Genomic DNA, 18,107 nt, shown 5'->3' on the forward strand with positions numbered 1-18,107 from the left:
TCCAATAATTGGCCGGAGAAACAAATATTTTATTCCCAGTGGAGAAAATAAGATGCCTGGTATTACAAATAAAGTGGATAAAAGACACATTTTTTATTTTTTGAATTTTTTTGCAGCAGTAAAGGGACACTCTAACATTTTATTCAATAAAAGGTAAATTAATTTCGAATAATTAACCCATAAAATTTATCACTGATCCTTTGCTTCCTTTCCCTTTGTTAAGATGCGGTAAGATCTAGTATTGTCTTAATCCATTTGTGGAGCTTTTTCCTTGTTCTGAAATAAAATAAAATCAGTAAAAATGATACTCTATTGTGGAGCTGCACCAGTACTTTATGGCTTCTAAGTCCTCGTTGACTTTGTTTGTTTATTTTTTCGGCACTTGAAGTTTAATGAGACAACAAGGATAAATAAAGTTATTATTGAGAAAATAAGTAGGTAAACACTTGAATAAATCCTGCATTGTATTATATTATTAGGTACTAAACGGAAGGAAGGAATATATTAGGTATATTGCTTGTTAATTATATTTAAAAGCAGGTACTTCATAAAATTGTCCTTATTAATTTATAGTTTTCTAATAGACCCACTTGACAAGTTTATTTGGACCTACCTCCTCCTCTCTCAAGTCTTCACCTGCTTAGTCTATACTTGCAACCTATGAACTTCTCTTCATGACTCAAACAACGCTTCTACTGGTAACTCTTCTAGCTCTCGCATATCCAAGTACCATACTAGCAAGTGCACAGCCAGGATGCGCATCAAGCTGTGGTGATCTTACCATACCGTACCCATTTGGTATAGGTACAGGTTGCTTCCGTAATGGTTTTGAGATACAATGCCGAATGAGTAACACCACCAACAATATAAAATATATCGCAACCCTAGCTGGTACTGCAGTACAAGTTCTCAATATATCTCTGGAGCTTTCTGCGGTTCAGGTGAAGCTGCCAATTGGTTGGCAGTGCTACAATGAATCCGGGATAGAGGCGTACTACTCAGCAGAAGCCTACTTTAACCCTGAGGGCGTTTACAGGTAAAACTAGCTCAGTGTTTTACACTTTAATTTACTGTTGTGTTAGTGTTGATTTTTGCGGATTGAGAAAAGAAATTCTGAGTAAAAAGTGTTTAATAATCCTAGTTTGCTCTCAAGCTAGTTAGAGTTGTAGATGTCGATCAATCTTAATTTGCTCAAAAAAATTTCAAATAGTTTAATAAGATCTAGTCCTTTAGCTCACACATCCGCCAATTGATCTGCGTTTTTTATGTATCGGATTCCAATTTCCCTTGCTTGGATTTTTCCCTAATAAAACGGCAATTCACTCGATGTGTTTTGATTTTTCGTGAAAAACCGGATTAGATGCTATGTGTCGAGCCGCTTTATTGTTGCAAAATATTTTCATATGCTCTTGAATTTTAAATCTCACATATCTGAAAGGAGTTGCTTAATTCACATCAAAATCATTGTTGATGCCATCACGTGGTACTCCGTTTCGGTGCTTAATCGTACCACAACATTTTGTTTCTTATTTTTCCATGTGACTAGATTCCCGCCTACAAATATACAAAATCCGGTTGTCAATTTTCTATCGAAGCTTCCAATCCAATCTGTATCGGAGTAGTCACATGTATTGTTAAAGTAATTATTTTTCATCAATATTCCTTTTCCGTGTGTTCTTTTTAAATGCCTAAGTATTTGATTAAGTGTGGGGTTCTTCAAGAATGCATGAATTTGCATTTGATTTGCCGAAAAGAGAAATATTCAGTCTAGTTACGATGAAATAAATTACTTTCTCTACTATCTTCGAAATTGACTTTTATTCTCGATAATTTCACTAATCTTCATCATTTAATTTGCATTTGTTATTTATTGTGTAGAGACCAGCTTAAATTCTAATTTACCGGTTTCTTTTAATAAATTTAAAACATATTTCTTTTGAGAAATGAATAGCCCTTTCTTTGAATTTGTTCCCTAAGAAGTAATTTAGATATCGAAGATCCTGTTGGGTCCCTCCTCATTTCAGCCCAATTGATTTGGGCTAATTTTGGGTCAATTTAGTAGAGAGAGGGCTATATTGACATTTTTGTTAAGTTTAAGATCTATTTTGTAAAAGAGGATTTTTGAGCTGCTTTGATATTTCCTACAGGAGGTTCTAGCGTATTCTATAAGTTTAGCCCCTTTCTCTTTGTTGTGTATGTCCTTCTTGAAAAAGATAATAGAGATAGAAAGAAAAAGAGAGATATACACGTGTTGTTTTAGAAGGCTGGTACAAGCCTTATAGTCATCTCTCTTTGTTGATCTCATATGATGAAAATGTGTGTGTATGGTTTGTAAGCATAAAACCTTGATATTCATTAGTTGAAAGTATCTTTGTTTTCAGAATTTGTGTGAATGCTTTTGGTTGTTTTCAATTTACTTTCTTGCTGAAAATTGGTACTGATTTCAGCCTGTACGTACGATTTTGTTTTTTTTGCTGCACACAAGGTGTTTGTGGTATTGCCTAAGTGAACCTAATTACTGGTACAAGGCAGTCCAACATCTGGTATCAAGGCTCGGGTTCTAGAGACAGCTGTGTGTTACCAATGGAAGAAGTTTCTAGTGGCACCATGATAAAACTAACCTCTACCAATTACTCGATTTGGAAACCCCGAATGGAAGATTTGTTTTACTGCAAAGATGCATATCAACCAGTTGAGGGAGATAGCAAGAAACCAACAACTGCAACTGATGATGATTGGAAAGTGAGCACCGAAAGACCGTAGGTCTAATACGACGACAATGGATTGATGATAGTGTATTTCATCATGTAGCTGCAAAGACCAATGCACACACATTATGGACAAAATTTGAGAGTTTGTATGAAAGAAAAACAACCCAAAACAAAGCTTTTCTTATTTGAAACTTGTTAACATGAAATACAAATAGTGGACCTCGGTGACTGAACATCTGAGTCGAGTGATTAAGAAAACTTGTTTTAAGTGTGTTTTAAGTGTACTTTACTCAAAATAATTTGTAAGACTTTATATTGAACCGGCTTGAGTCAAGTGATTATGAACTTAATAGAGCAGACCGAACCTTAATTTTCAGACCGGGGGACAAGGACCGAACAGGCAGGGCCTAATTATTTTGAATGAAGGGCCGAACTTAGAGCTCGATACAAGTTCAGCCCTGTCCGGTCCATTTCCGTCCCTGCTTTGTCAGAGCGTAGCACAATAAACCACTGGGTTTGAAATTCCTATGACATTCACTTCTTTTCCTCCTGTTCTTTTTCTTTAACTTTCTTCTTTTCTCTTGGCGCATAACAAGAGAGAGAGCTTTTTTCTCTCTCAACAACAAATAATACCCGACTCTGGTATTTGCGGCTGGGCCGAACTTTAAGTCAGCTTTAAGTTGAAAACAAAAACCAACACTTTTGACAGTATGAAGTTAGGTTGGCAAAAATAAAATTCAGAGAGTAATTAAATTAGGCAATTACATGTCAAACTTGTTGGATTTCACTGAGAGCTGATAATGCCTAGTTTACTTGGATATTAACTTTTGTTTCTTTTCTGAATTCTTTAATTGATCTTGGAATTATAAACAACGCTCTGTGTTCATGCCTTCATGGTATACCAATACTGCACATGACCAACCCAAGGTAGTAGAAACAATCAGGTCGGTGAACTAACTTTATAGCATTTGTTGCTAACAAATTGTATAACAATTCATCTAAGGAGATAACTTCCTACCTGTGCACAGGATCTCAGACACCCACAACCTACTAGTGGTAATCGGATGCAACACCATGGGCTATATCAAAAGCCAGAGAGATAGCACTGGTCCCTACCCCTACGGCTACTACACTGGCTGCATGTCATACTGCAATGACCCAAACAGCATAATCAATGATCCTGCTCGGGCGTGGTTGTTGCCCAAGTCACCATTCCTTCTGGTCTTACTGATAACAGAGTCACTTTTATTGAGTACAACCATACTGTATTCCTATCCTTTAGCCCGTGCGACTATGCATTCTTGGTGGATGAGGATTGGTTTAAATTTGGCAAGTCAAATTTGACCATGTCTACAAACACAAGCATGCCAGTGTGGCTCAATTGGGGCATTAAGGGAGAACAATAATTGTTTACAGGCACAGAAAAACCAAGAATTATATGGATGCCGTAGCAGGAATAGCGACTGTTATGATTCCGTTAATGGACCAGGATATCTTTGCAAGTGTTTAAAGGGGGTATCAGGGTGATCCTTACCTTTTTGATGGATGTGCAGGTAAATTAACAAGCACGGTCAATTGCTCGTCTTTTTGAATTCTTTAATCAAGCTAGAACATGCTTAAACAATTTCAAATCATAGATCAATAGCAATTAATGTTTACTCACCTAGATGACAATCAATTGTGCAGACATAAATGAATGTGAGTTACCTGATGAACATCCTTGTCATGGAATCTGTCACAACAAGAATGGTACTTATGATTGCACCTGCGAGTCAGGAAGACATGGAAATCCATTCAATAATTCTTGCACTGATAATTTTCCCGTGAGGGAGAGGCTTGCGATTGGTAAATTTCAGTATATATATTTATTTACCTTCAAAACTTGGATGTTTTCAGTTGAACTTGATCTACATTAAAATATGATGTTTCCCAAAGGTTTTGCTTGAATTATTTCAATATGTTATTGGACAAAATTCCATTGTTTCTGGTAAGGATTGATAGTAATCAATAATCTTATCTGAGGAAAACATAATAAAAAAAAAAAGGAAGGATGCTTGTACATGTACAAGTTTCTATTTCAATAGATATTATTATATCTAATTAGCTTTATTTTTGCATCACTTGATATCAGATTTAATTTTGATCTCCAGGTATTAGTGCTGGTACATTTAGTCTACTAGTTGTCACCCTTTGGATGATTTTTGTGTGCCAAAAGAAACGGCTTCAGAGAGAAAGAGATGAATTTTTCGAGAAAAATGGGGGGATAATATTATACGAACAATTGGTGTCTAGAAAAGTTGAAACAATGAAGATCTTTCCAAAGGAACAATTGGATAAAATCACAAACAACTTTGCAACTGTCATCGGTCATGGAGGCCAAGGCATGGTCTACAAAGGGGTTTTGGAAGACGGTCGTGAGGTTGCAGTAAAGAAATGTATCGTAGTCGGTGATGAAGGGAAAAAAGAAGAGTTCATGAACGAAATGATTATACTTTCAAAAATAAATCATAAAAATGTGGTGAGCCTCAAGGGTTGTTGTTTGGAACTAGATGTGCCAATGCTTGTGTACGAGTACATCCCTAATGGTACTCTCAGCAGCTGTCTTCATGGAAATCAATCGGATATTTCTTTAGAAATCCGTTTACAGATATGCACCGACTCAGCAAAAGCACTTGCACATTTGCATTCAGAAATTCTCCAACCTATCCTCCATGGTGATGTTAAATCTGCCAACATTCTCTTAGACAACAACTACATGGCAAAGGTCTCTGATTTTGGCATATCAAGATTCCTGTCAATGGATAAGACACAGATTTCTACTTTTGTGAAAGGAACTTTAGGTTATCTAGATCCTGAATTCATGCAATGTAGGTGTTTAACAGCGAAAAGCGATGTATATAGTTTCGGTGTTGTTATACTTGAGCTTATCACAAGAAAGGAGGTAATGTATTATGATGGAGACAACAAACAGGAGAAGTCTCTACCCTACGAGTTCCGCTTAGCAATGAGACAAAATAAGGCTGAAGAACTGTTTGATCAGAGCATTGCTACCGAGGAAAACCTGGAACTGCTTGTAAAGGTTGCTAAAATTGCAGAAAAGTGTTTAAGGCCGACTGGAGAGGAGAGGCCGACAATGACAGAAGTAGCAGAACAGTTGAAGGGATTGAGGACAGCGCTACAAGCAAAGAAAGATGATGCATCTGAATTCTATACATGGTCACCAACCCCAAGGCCTTTACCTGATTCTGATACTGCCTCCTTATTAAATTAATAATCATAAGATATGTTGATGATTTATTATTTTGTCGTACATACATAATTTTCCATTACTTTGGTTTGGTATTTCATTCAAACTTAATTTTGAGAGAAGGTGCTAAACAAGAATTCATGAAAATGCAACGATTTATATGAATAATGTTTCATTTGTGAGATCATTACATAGCCCATAATATTTTCTGATACCGAGCTGGTACATATGGGTCCTTACTGGAATAGTACCATGTATGTTATGTTATCCAATTTTTTTTTACTGATTCCTCAATCAAAATTTCATAATTCCCATCATTTGGAAATTAGGCCTTGGGCTGTTCTTCAACATTATCATTTTATAATTCTAAATTTGACAGAATATAAATTTCTGAAATATTATATATAGTACAGTGTAGGAATATTCTTGAGCAATATTGATATAGGACTGATCAAAACCTAGCAAGTTTGTCATTTCACATTTAAGTATTAAAATATAAAACATGTAGATTTATGAGCTCTCTCTATTTAACAAAATCACATAACAACAGCAATCTGTAATACTGTTTCATTATTAGTTGGTCTTATATAGCTTCTCAGCAAGACAGCAACAACAGAATTATCAGGCAGAGTAACTTTTGTAAATATTGATTTTGATTTATTCAAATTTTAAAAGCAAAAATAAAGAAGAAATGTAGATTTATTTTTCAGTAGAGGTATACTTATTCCTACCCACAGTCATATATTGCAAAATTCAACACGCAAATTACGCCTGATTCAATCTACATTTATCTAAATCCCATGTGGATTGTTTCTTGTTTGTATATTTTGTACGCGACTATATTGTATGCATTTATCCTAACAAAAAATATAGATTTATCCCATAAGGAGCATAATTTTACTGATATAACATTGATTTACCTCTTACATTTCGCATAATTTTACTGATATAACATTGATTTACCTCTTACATTTCGCCTAATTTATAACTAATTTTCTTAAACAACTAAAAACAAAGAAATTAATGATTTATAAAAGGCCGAACAATCAGTAATATGCCAAGAATATGCGGCCCCTTGGAACCAGCCCATTAATTTCTAGAAGAAGCCCATGGGCCGAAAGACATGTCACGCTGGAACTTGTGTTAAATTTCTTGTGAGTACTTCTGTGATGCTTTTCAGCTTTCTTGTGTAGGTTTATTTCCGAAGGTGTAATATTTCTTGCCTGAAAATTAGTTGCACAAAATTATCACATAAGATCAACCGTATTTTTTTTTATGAAAAAGGATATGATCAGTTTTCTGAACTTTTCAACTGCGACTTTTTTGGTACTTCAAGCTCTCTACCAATCTAATCTAAACAATCGAGGAAGAGAATTCATTTTGTTAATTTGGTAATTTTAATTGTAGTATAAAAGATAATTAATTTTGAAAATCTAATATTTGGAATGTGATTTACACCCTATTTGTATCGTGCATATTATAAATGGTGACATTTGATAAGTTTACAGTTTATCAAGCAACTTGAAACTTACAACGGATTATATGTGAAGAACTTTGATGAAATATAAAAAAAGCATTCAAATTAATTGAAATTTTCTAGACAACCAATCCATATATAATACGTACAACATATTTGTGGTTATTATTTTTTTTCTATTTTTTAAAACTCATTTTAGCCTGATTTGAATTTTTATATCAAAATTATTAACAGAATTAGTTAATTATCGTCAAGAAATAGCAGCCTTTTAAAAATACTCAATTTACTATTCCTCACAATATAAAAGAGTTTAGCAGCTTCACTTTGTAAGGAAAACAATATTAATTGTCTCCTTACAAAAAAATTCTTTTGTTGGAACTTTGGCAGGGGCTGCCAAAGTGTTCCTTTGTGATTCAGAGTATGTCCGATGCCCATCGGATCTACTTTGGTTCGATGGGTGTAGTGACCATTAGATTGCATTAAGTTTCGTATGCTCCGTATTAAAATCCGTGCATTTGTATCAATTTCCGTGCATACTTATCTTAATACTAATCGTATGATGTTAGAGCTAATTGAATCTAAAAATAGGTCCAATGTCCATCGTACCTACTCCTATCTCAACTTTATTCACTAATTGCAACCGAACAAATATTCAAACCCATTCCATTCTTAAGATAAAAGATGAGACTATAGACTTTTTTTTTTTCCGTAGCTTAATTTTTTTTTTTAAACTCTTTGACCTCAAAATCATAAAAATTAAAAATGTAACATTGCTACTCCATTATGCCCAATTTTTTAATCCGTATTATGAAAATATTAAATTCATAGCAATGAATTGACAAAATATGAAAACATAGCAAGAACGCATTATGAAGATACGTTTTTTTTAGGAAATAATGCATCCCCAGAATGCGTTTGTTTATGAGGAATTTTTTCTGAATGTGTTCGTGCTTCATTTTTAAATTTCTCAATTTTATTTTATAGATTAACTTTTTTTATAATACTACTGATTAAAAAATTGGCTCTAGCGGCACACTACTGGAGGTGAAAACGGTGCAGATACAGAGCAGATAGTTGTAAAATAATATCTATATATATATATTTTTTTTTGTTTTCTGGATAAAGATATGGAGTGGATGTGAGACGGGTACAGATCCGGATCAAATCAAATATTTATTAAATAATATAAAAAATATTAAAGATCGTAATATTTATCTAATTATAAATTTATAATGGTAAATAACATAAAATTTTCATAATATATATTAAAATATAGGGTAAATTTCGCTCTAAGTCACTAAACTTTGTTATTTGTCACGAATTGGTCACTCAAGTTTGATTTGTTCCTTTTGAGTCACTTAATTTTGTTATTTGTTCCAATCAAGTCCATCTATATTTTTCCATCCAAAAAATTAACGGAATATACTCATTCCATCTAAAATATTAACGGAATGAGCATATTCCATCCAAAATACTAACGGAATTAGCATATTCTGTTAAAATTTTTGATGGAAAAATATAGAGGGACTTGATTGAAACAAATAACAAAGTTGAGTGACTCAAAATGGACAAATCAAACTTGAGTGACCAATTTGTGACAAATAACAAAGTTTAGTGACCTACAGCGAAATTTACCCTAAAATATATATTATATATCTACTATTTGATTAAGATACTGATAATTGAAATGTAAAACCGTATTGGTATCTTTATCCACATGGATATTCAAATATCAAATATTCACATCTAAATTTTCGAATATGGATCGAACATAGATCATATATTATCCATACCGTTTTTACCCATACACAGTACGAATTCGGATCACTTAGGTACCTAACTCAAGCAAATTACGAACGGACGACCCAAATTAGTTCTTTTAACTTGACACGAATCTCAAAACGGACCTCTATAGTTTCTATAGGCACCGAATTATCTTTGATCCAGCTGAGATTAATCTGGACCGTCCGTTTGTAATTGCTTTGAGTCAGGTCCCTGGAGAATACAGATTCACCCAGTACCAGGGGCGGACGCAGGATTTTTGTCAGGGCGGGGTTATATCTCCATATTATATCTAAATTACAGCCCTGATTTACACTAAAACTTGTGCTTTAAATCCTATAAATGTGGATTTTTTACTTTGAAATGTGGTACTACTATGCTTTGTTTGGTATTTTGCAGGAAAAATGGCGAAAAACTGGATCTGACTACTTTTCATACGGCCCGTATGACATTCTGTACGGACCGTACAAGATCTGCCCAACCACACAAAATGTTCCACAACAGAGGCACAAAGTCTCCAAGACAAAGCACAGGCATACGGCCCGTACACAGATTCATACGGGCTGTATGACGCTAATTCGGAAAATCCAGCTGGAATCTGAAATGAGCATAATTTAAGGAGACCGAAAAGAAAGCCTCTGGAGGCGTGATCTGGGGCATTAAATGAGATATTCCACACCAAAAAAAGGGGGAATTGAACTGGAACTTGGACAACTTTTCTTGGAGCAAAAGACAAGAGGAGGCGAAGAGGAAGAGAAGTGAAAAACGCGAGTTTGCAACGGATCTTCAGATTTTCAACTGTTTTTTCATGAACTCTTTCATATCTTGTTATTTGTGTTATCTTGTGAACATGAGTAGCTAATTTACTTTGTTTTTATGGCTAAGATGTAGTTTCTAGTTTGGTTTTGTTTGCATGCTACTTGGATTTTGTGTTGAATGCTTTGTTTTTACCTTGTTGTGTAGTATTTTGATTGCTTTATTTGTGCTTGCTTGAATTTATTAGTCATCCCGTTAGATGAATGCGCACATCTAAGTGTTAGGAGTCAAGTCTATGACATTTAATCCAACCGAATAAAGTATATGAAGTAGGGTGAAACCAAGGAGTACCCGAAAGGTGAAACTTTCCTTGAGGCAAAAGTCCTTGGATACTTTTAGTAAACCGACAAGTAACTTAGATAAATTAGGCCAAAATGCAAAAGTTGAGGTTTAACGCATCTAAGAGGGAAGTATTTGAGTCCGGTAATCGGGTACTAGGCCAAAATGCGAAAGTTAAGGTTAGGTATCTAGATCTGGTCGATAGAAACCCTAAACATTAGTATCAACGCAGAAAACAGTAGCTGCAACATTAACTCGGGGTCCCATACGGACCGTATGGGAATCTGTACGGGCTGTATGCCTCGGGACTGAACAGAAATGAAATCTGAACCCTGGAAACACCTTTCTATCAATTGAAAACAACTTTAATTCTCTTTTATTGTCTTTTAAACTTGTCATAAATCATTAGAATTGTTAGAACTAAACCAAACCAATTTCTCTCACTTCTAGAATCTCAAGTAATTTTAGGTTAAGTCCGGTCATTTTCTTCCGTCCCTGTGGATCGATACCTGAGCATACTCATCGATAGGATAGTACACTTGCTATCTGATTTGACAGAGTATAACAAAGGTTTAAAAGGTATAGCTTGCTATACTGAAACTTTGTAGCATATATTCTATGAGAACACGGGGCAATAATCGGATGCAAATAGCTTATCGGGTTCAAACCCAATAGCTTATCGGGTACAATTCAACATAAAAAAAAATATCAATCAATATAATAAAAATCCTAAATTACTTGAAAAAAAATCAACAATTCAACATTTATAGGGAATTTGAAATAATCAACATTTTGGTTCAACTTGGTAGCCTATTTGGTTCAACCTGGCAGCCTTTGAATTAAAAATAAATAAAAAATTTGGTTCAACTAATTTTCGCTATTTGGTATCAGTGCCTATTTGGACTCCGCTAATTTGTTTCGCTCAGAGTTTATATGGGCTCCATTCCGTCTATTAGAATTCCAGAATGGGCTCGGGGGGGGGGGGGGGCAATTTGAATTCTAGGGAGGGGCAGAGGTCCGAAAAGCAGATTTTTAGCACTATTTTTGAAAATCCAGCGGGGGGCAGCTGACTCCCCCTGTGCTACAGTGGATCTGCCCCTGCCCAGTACTATATGATTTCGGTAAAAAAAAACCTGGTCAAGGCGACTTTTTGATAAGCCGAAATCATATATATCGAAACCTAGGGTCAGATACGTAATTTAAGCCAAGTTTTGATCGAATTAGGTTTAGTTAGGTAAAAATCATCCAAAAGTTCAAGTTACTGCCCTAGTTATGTTTGTTTTACAGGTAATCGAGTATTTGGAGCTTAATGGAGAAAAGACGGACGATTTCCAGCAAATTAAGACGAAGAAATGAACCACTGCAGATTTATTGCGGGCCCGCAACCTTACCATACATTGTCAATGCTTCCTACGCAAATCTATTGCGGGCCCGTAGCCATTCCATTGCGGGCCCGCAACCTTACCAGGCATAACACTTCTTTTGTGCGCAGATTTATTGCGGGCCCGTAGCCCATATGTTGCGGCCCGCAAGGCATCTCAGAAATCCAGCACAGCAAAACGCAAGTACTCTAGTTATTGCGGCCCGCAATAAACTTGCTGCGGCCCGCAATAAAGTCGGTTCAGACCCCGTTTTTGATATTTTTAGTTAGTTATTTTGGGATTTTAGAGGGGGTTATAAAATAAAGGTTACAGAAACTTTTGGAGGAGGTTTTTAGAGTCTATTTTTCTGGTTTTAAAGGAGAGAAAGAAAGGAAAAGCAAAGAAAAAGCAAGGAAAGAGAAAAGGAGGAAGAAGAACATCGATCGAGGGGTTTTATTTGTTTTCTTTCTTTCAGAACTCTTCTATTTTTCTTTGATTTCATTTGTGCCTTAGCCATGACAGGCTAAGGACTCTTCTAGGGTAGATTAGGGTTGTACTTGAAACTATTGTGATGATTTAGTTGGTTTTACTTGATATATGCTTGTTCTTTCGTTATAATCTATTCTTTATTTGAATTGCTAGTGAGGACTTAATCGAAATTGCATGAAATCCTAGGATTTGATATTTACAATTGAGAAATTGGATATTAGGTCCAGACCATAAGGAATAGAGTATTTGATAGGCTAAGTACCGAGAGGTGACGCTTGTCTTATACGGGCTTTATCTAATTGTTTAGATAAATTGTGCCAAGTACCGAGAGGTGAAAGACGGTTTTCTAAGTCAATTGGGACAGTAAGAACTTAATGACTTTAGGTTAGGGTAGCCAAGTACCGAGAGGTGACGTTTATTCTAACTTAGAGATGGTATCAATATAGAGATATCACTTTGTACCTATAACATCCAACTGTGCCTTCATAAACATAAGAACAAAACTAACGAACCAATTAATCATGACAATAGCGGATAGGAATCCTAAGAAACCCTACTTTCTCATACTTGTTATAAACCAAATTTAGCTTTAAGACTTTAGTTTAATTCAATTTAATCACAACCAAACCATCCTAAAAATAAACAAATTCCTTTTATTTTCTTTTACTAAATTAAATTGATTAGGTTAGACTTGAAATTCCGACTTGTCCCTGTGGAGACGATCCCTAAGTACTCCTCGATAAGGTTGTACACTTGCAACCAAATTGAGTGCAATTTAGGATTTATTACTTGCATTGTAATAAATAACACATCACTTTTGCATAGCGTTTGTTCTTATGATTTAGTATCCTCTGCATTAACTCAAAAGATAATTTTTTGAGTTAATAAATCTTGATCATCCGATATGTTTTAAAATTCATGCAGACTAAATCTGCATTAATATTAAAATATCTCTTATATTAAAAGAAGAGATCAGATTAACTCTGTTTAAAATCAGACAGTTGAGATTCATTAACTCAAAAGATTTCTATTTGAGTTAATGCAGAGGATACGCATTCCCTTTTTATCCCGTCGGATGGATAATAAAGAAGGTTGCTAAAACTTAGTCCTTAACTAAAAGCGCAGTTTGAATATATACCATCAAGAGACGTCTGATATATTTTTGTTATTTGTATCACAAATGAATTATTTGAATTTGGTTTGGGAAGATTAAAAATTCGTAATTTGAGAATAAGTTGGATAATTCGGGAATGATTTGAAATTTTTTGGATCAGAAATCTCAGTCATGCAAGAGAGCAAAAAATAAATAAAACAAAAAATATATATTATGGGAAAAATTAATAAAAAATTCGGGAAAAAATCTTTAAATTCGTGAATTATTTGGGTTTATTTCGGTCAAAGTTCAATCAACCGAATAATTCGGCATTCGGTTTGACATGACTGAAAAAACGAATTATTCAGATATAATTCGCGAATCTTGTGACTACGTTTGTAACCATCAAAGGAAAAAAGTATTATTGTAATAATTTGTAGATTTTTTTTATTTTCTTCGTTTTATTTTAATTTGTTTTTGAACTGGAACATGAATTTTATATATGTTGTGCATGCAAATTTTATCACATGCATATAAAATTACATAGTAAAAAAAAAAAATTTTAATGAGCTAGTTTCAACTATTTATTAAATAATTATAAATATATCTTCTTCTTTTTTTGCAAGTCTCAACTTCAGTAATATATATATATATATATATATATATATATGAGGTGGGCTACGGTGAGTTGCAAAGTAAAGCGACTATTTTACTTCACGCTCATATTTTGCGATTTAAAATTCAAAATGTCGATCCGAACCGTTCATCTTGTTCTCCATATTAAAATGTGCTTGGAGACCAAATTTTATATTTTTTGGAATTGTTTTACTATTTATTAAGTAATTTTGAAAGTCGCTGATCTGATGGTCCAGAAAATTTTACTGTTTTTACTGTTCACAGCAAAAAAGTAATTTTCAAAAATGCTTAATAAATATTAAAAAAATTAAAAAAAATGTAAAATTTGGTCTCCAAGCACATTTCAATATGGATTAAATATCTAACGGTTCGGATCGATCGTTTGGACTTTTAAAATAAAAATACGGCGTGAAGTAGAAATGTGTTTTAATTCACAACTCACCTTAGCTCATCTCTATATATATATCATTGAAAGAATTATATTTATATTTCCTCAGAATATCCAAAGGAGAAAACAACAATTAATGTGCTGTGCCGGCGTATAGCGCTAATGTTAGACGATGCCTAATCATAATAATAATTGTTAATGGATCATTAGGCGAAGTTCCGGATAAAACAAATTATACAAAGTTGCATCGGACAAATTATTTAATTCCAGCAGAGTTCAGATAATGGTAAGAAAGCAGTCAAAGATGCTCTTTTTTTTTTTTATCGCTAAGCATGCTATTAATTAATTAACAACAAACTAGCTAGAGTGCTAGACTAACCTTTAATTGTCTGTAGCCCCTGCACCGATTTTTTTTTATTAATCGAAAATAAAATAAAATAAAATATCGGAAAAGATATTATTTTGCTGAAAAATTCAATATTTAGAAAAAAAAGGATGATTTATTCCGTCCAGCTACAGTGTCTGAATGGGATAAACCATTTCGTTCAGATTAGTACTCCTCTAATCTTTCTAAGCAGAAAAAAAAAATTATCTTGAATGGGTTAGATATCCCGTCTAGCAACGTAGCTTTTTTTGTGTGTAAGGTTTCATCTAAGAGAATATATATATTTAAAAAAAAAAATAGATATGCTATAGTGTTGGACGGGATAATATATTATGTCCAATTTTTTTTCAAGTTAAATCGCTAATTAAATTCAAGATTAACGTGACGGAGTGGTTTATCCCGTTCAAATACTGCTGGACGGAATAAACCATCTCATTTTTCTTAGATTTCGATTTTTCTAAAAATCAATAACCTTTCGCGATGTTTTTTTATTTTTATTTTTGACTAATAAAAAAATCGGCCCCTGCACCCGATCATTAGGCTAAGTACAATATGTGACCGTAGCGGCTCAATAAATGAGAGCTGCTCAGTAATAGATTTTTATGTTTTAATTTTGAGGTCATCTATTTTATTTTATTTATACTAGAGAAAAATTAAATTGGTGAGCCTTCCCTCTCTATATTTCATCTACATCATTAATTTGAAAGCATATTGACACAAATTTTATAATTGCGGATCCGTTTACTAAACTATTACCCCTAAAAATGTTTAATTCATGAGCATGTTGGACCATATTTTTAAATTAAATTTTAACAACTTGAAAGACATATTTGACAAAAAAAAAAAGGGTATAACTATGAAGTTTATCATATCATGTTTAATAGCCAATAGGGGTACACTTTTTTTACAGCAACCGTCCAACTATCATGCTCTTACTCACCGACGTCATTTCAGTTGCTCAAACATCTCTATGACATCTCTAATTTGTATTGTCAATTGAAACAAGCTAAAACCCATGATAAATCTCTCACGCCGATCGTAGATGCCATGAAACAAAAATTTCTAAAATATTGGGAAGGTGTACCCCTCTTAGCCATTATCGCTAACTACCTCAACCCAACATACAAGAAGTTTTACACGATCAAAGTAGTTCAAAGGTACAAATAGAATCTACAATTAGACAACACCAGGGTGGAGGCACACATGAATTCGAAGTTCGATGAGATGTTTAACATATAAAACTCAAGAATGGGTGACAACCAAACCTCGTCTTTATCCCGTGCCACCCCTAGGTATGAATATAAATATACATGTGTTTTTAATCTTTATTATTTATAATATCTACATTATTTGTTCACTAATTTTTTTTTTTAATAGTTCCACTTCTAGGAGCACTAGCAGTGGTGGATTGTTAGCAAATTTCCAGTCAAAGAGCGAACCGCACACATCCACAAACGAGATAGTGAGCTATATGTCGATGCACAACGAAAATGAACATGGACTTGACATCATGGCATGGTGGAGAAGGCATCAAAGGGCCTTTTCAGTGCTGGCGATGATGGCCCGCGACGTATTTGTCGTGCCTGTGTGGCTGTGTCAACCGTCCCTTCCGAAAGTTGTTTTAGTTCGGCAAACAAGATTCTCTCTGATAAACGTAGTAAGTTGGGTGCACATGTTTTTGAGAGATTTGTGTGCTTGAAAGATTAGATTAATGCTGAAGAGCGCAAGCAACATGTGCATGAACAAGAATCATCATCAGAAGTTGACACTGAAGAAAGTGGTACCGAGGTGCAGCACGAGATTAATTCGAATTCAGACTGTGCGGAAGAGAGCGTACAATGGTATATGAATCCAAACTTCTAGATAGGTAGTGTCGGTATAAATTTCTAACCTCTTTTAATCTTTATGGTTATTTTTTAAATTATAAATTTCTAAACATTTCAATTAGTTTTTAAATTATTCATTTTAAAAAAGAATTACTAACAAAAAAAAAATTTGGAACTCCGCATATATTATTTTACATAGTCGGTCCCAAGCCTGGAATAAAGGAGGAGAGTAATTTTTATTTTTTAATCTATTGTTTTAATATATTTTTCATTTATATTTTATTTAACCTATTAAAAATAAATGAACGTTTAAAAATATATTATCAATTTAAAATGAACGTTTACAAAATATATTATCAATTTAAAATGTAAACTAAAAATTTCGAGATATAAATAAATTATAAATACGTGTAGAGAAATAAATAAATAGATTTGTACTTAGTCGAATAAATATACAAATTTTTCACACGAATAATTTATATATATAAATTATAAATTTTATTTATTTATATACACTATTTGATATTGAACTATTCAGATTTTAAAAGTCGAATTATAATTTATAAACATGTAATAATATTCATACAACACCGTAAAAAAAAACAGAAAAAAAACCGGACCGAACCGGACCGCCCTGCCCCCCGCGGATACCACGGGCACTGGTATAAGATGGGCAGGGCAAGATTTAAAAAAAAAAAATCCGTGATGCCCGGCCTGTGGTACCCGTATACCCACCGTGCTTGTGCCTACCTGCGCCCGTCCCCAGATGTACCCGGCCCGCCCGTGCCCTGCTCGTCATTATAACACTACTTCCAGGTACCTGATTCATAACGGACGGACAGGATTAATCTCAGCCGAGTCAAAATCATTCTGATGCCTATAGATGACATCTCCATATTATATCTAAATTACAGCCCTGATTTACACTGAAACCTGTGCTTTAAAGCCTATAAATGTGGACTTTTTACTTATATTTCGATGAAATGTGGTACTGCTATGCTTTGTTTGGTATTTTGCAGGAAAAAGGGCGAAAAACTGGATCTGACTACTTTTCATACGGCCCGTACAGGATCTGCCCAACTACACATAAGGTTCCACAACAGAGGCACAAAGTCTCCAAGACAAAGCACAGGCATACGGCCCGTACGGGGTCCCCTACGGCCCGTAGGGCGCTAATTCGGAAAATCCAGCTGGAATCTGAAATGAGCATAATTTAAGGAGGCCGAAAAGGAAGCCCCTGGGGGCGCGATCTGGGGCATTAAATGAGATATTTCCTCACCAAAAAAGGGGAGATTCACCACTGGAACTTGGACAAGCTTTCTTGGAGCAAAAGACAAGAGGAGAAGAAGAAGAGAAGTGAAAAACGCGAGTTTGCAACGGATCTTCGGATTTCTCCACTGTTTTGTCATGAACTCTTTTATTTTCTGTTATTTGTGTTATCTTATGAACATGAGTAGCTAATTTACTTTGTTTCTAGGGCTAAGATGTAGTTTCTAGTTTGGTTTTGTTTGCATGCTACTTGGATTTTGTGTTGAATGCTTTGTTTTTACCTTGTTGAGTAGTATTTTGATTGCTTTATTTGTGCTTGCTTGAATTGATTAGTCATCCCGTTAGATG

The 18,107-nt window shown here is 34.3% G+C and overlaps 1 pseudogene across 1 annotated transcript; it reads left to right on the top strand.

Moving 5' to 3' along the window:
• The first annotated feature begins 591 nt into the window (after positions 1-591).
• LOC144553684 (wall-associated receptor kinase 5-like) lies at positions 592-6,140 on the top strand (annotated as a pseudogene). The gene is made up of 4 exons (XR_013511433.1): positions 592-1,036; positions 3,740-4,264; positions 4,398-4,556; positions 4,862-6,140. The product of XR_013511433.1 is annotated as a wall-associated receptor kinase 5-like (transcript).
• The last annotated feature ends 11,967 nt before the right edge of the window (positions 6,141-18,107 follow it).

This window comes from Carex rostrata, chromosome 5 (assembly GCF_964058835.1).
Source record: "Carex rostrata chromosome 5, lpCarRost1.2, whole genome shotgun sequence".
Taxonomy (NCBI): domain Eukaryota; kingdom Viridiplantae; phylum Streptophyta; class Magnoliopsida; order Poales; family Cyperaceae; genus Carex; species Carex rostrata.